The following is a 2368-nucleotide window of genomic DNA, read 5'->3' as shown; positions in this document are numbered from 1 at the left end:
ACACTTGACCATCAAGCATTCCGGGAATACTTAACATGGAAGTTTTGAGAAGTTTGTTTTTTGTGTTTGACTCGTTGTTGGAGTCGGGATTTGAAGTTTTGAGTCGATTTTTGTTCCGGTGTCGGTTTTGACTCTAGTTAGTGTCATTGCGACCCCCTCATCGTGCATTAAACACTACAGGTACTTTTGAAAAGTTTTTAAATGTTTTGTTTTCGAGATCGTTTTGAGTTTTTCGACGTATAGTTGTACAAAACTGTCGATTAAACGCTGCGATTCCTAAGCATGTTGTAGTCCGATAATCATCGGCTGTTTGTTGGAGACTCGACAGATACTGCGTATCTACACATTGTAGGGTCCTCCAACCTTGTAACTCTTGTCTTCCTCCAGCCTGATATAAGCAAGTGTCTTTACCTGGACATCTTTGAAGGAGTGACAGGGTATTTGGTCAGCTCGCCATAGAGATCACTATTGGGTACTAATTCCTACCTGAAAGCTTCCACTGCTGTTCTAAAGTCAGACCTGGGAATCGACACTTTTTCCTTGTTGAATCTGGCAAGGAAGGCTCTGAGGGTCTCATCTGGTTTCTAGGTAATCCTGTACAGGTCATTGGAACGTTTTTCCAACTCCTTGCTGCTTGCGAACAGCTGGTTGAATGTGTTGATCAGGTCAGTAAAAGATCTTATACTTCCATTAGGCAGGTTGATATACCACTACAGTGCAGGGCTGGTCAGTGTTGTTCCAAATCCTTTGCACATGCAAATCTGCCTAAACTCACTGGGAATAGACGCAGCCAACATCTTCTGCTTCTAGAAGGCCACATGATTTTGTGGATCCGAGGTCCCCATCATAGGTCCTCATGGATGGAATCACAAATTTCTTGGGAAGATCTACTTTGGCTATCTCGTCTATAAAAGGCGAGTCAGCATAGCTTTCAGGGGCAGCTTCCTCCATGCCGGCAGGGACTCCAGTATTTTCTCGAATTTTTCATTGAGTTTCTTAATTTCCTGGACTATTGCCATCATGACGGCTGCTTCTGTTTCATAAGGCTTCTCGTTGTCATTTTTAGGAATGTCATCATCATTATTGTTGATCACTTTCTTGGTGTCATTTGGACTTCCAAAATTTGAGATATCAAAGTGCTTGATAATTGATGAGAATGGGGTTCCTAGTTGGATTTTGGAACTTGGCCCTTTTGATTTTTCTAATTTTTGTTTTAAGGTTGATTCAGATTCTTTTAATTGTAGGATTTCAGCCTCTGACTGTTCTACTTATTGTAATGCGGCAGTCAGTTGTTCTTCTATGGTTGGTTGAGACATGTTTTTGCTAATTCTTTTGTTTTTTGGATTTTTTGAGTGAAAGGAAAAAGGATATTAATGAGCTAGATGCCCTACGGTGGGTGCCAATTGTTTTGGGTGGATTCTGCACAAAGCTGAGTTAGGTCAGGGTAGAGTGTTTGCAGGGTTAACTAGCTCTTTTACCTTGTATATTCATGCATGGCAGGCTAAATGATACATAAAGAAAAGGAAAAAAAAAAAGACAAATAAGACAACAGATTTTGTTCGTGGAAAACCCTTAAATGGGAAAAAAACCATGGACACCAAGCCAGGAGAGGTTTCACTATGATTTATAGAGAATAATTATGTAATTTGCACAACAATGTATTTTCTCTAAGTATTGTGATATTGTAGCTAGTAGTCTTGTTAGATGTCTCCTGGAACAATCTTGGCTCTTCCATATATAGTAACTTTCATTAGCTGAATAATTTTTACCATTAAAGCGTATTATTTCCCCTTAATGACGCCATTAATTGCACCTTCAATGCTCCATATTTACCCGGATAAACGCTTGACTATTATGATAGGATCTTTTCCTTTAATGCTCCATAATTGGTGTAATAATCTTGATTTATTTTCCATAATTGTGCTTGACTTGGTCAAATAATGTTTGCTTACATGACCATTGTCCTCTCCTGCCTGGTGCCAGTCTTTGAACTATCCTGGTGTTTCTGTCCTGACCATTAGGCCAGGGTGAAAATCTATCATGATCATACCGTGGAAATTTCAGGCCCAACATGTCATATATTCGAGATTTTGGGGATGGACGGGTTGTACCACCTTCGTAAAAAGTCTTACCGTTTCTCACCCTAGATTTTCTGAGTTCCTTTGAGTAAGATGTGAAGGGAAAAGCAGATAGTTTCCGTCTTTTGAACATCGACCATGAGTTAACCCTTGACTAGTTTGCTGAACACCTCATGTTAGAGACCGAGAAGGAGGGATACATTAGTGATGTAGCGACCGAGAGTGGAGCATCCCACTTTTAACCGTATCTTACATGCCAAGCCACCCCCACCTCCAGTGCCATGTTGATT

This window comes from Silene latifolia, chromosome 11, assembly GCF_048544455.1.
Source record: "Silene latifolia isolate original U9 population chromosome 11, ASM4854445v1, whole genome shotgun sequence".
NCBI classification, from domain to species: domain Eukaryota; kingdom Viridiplantae; phylum Streptophyta; class Magnoliopsida; order Caryophyllales; family Caryophyllaceae; genus Silene; species Silene latifolia.
Note: the sequence above shows the minus strand (reverse complement) of the source record.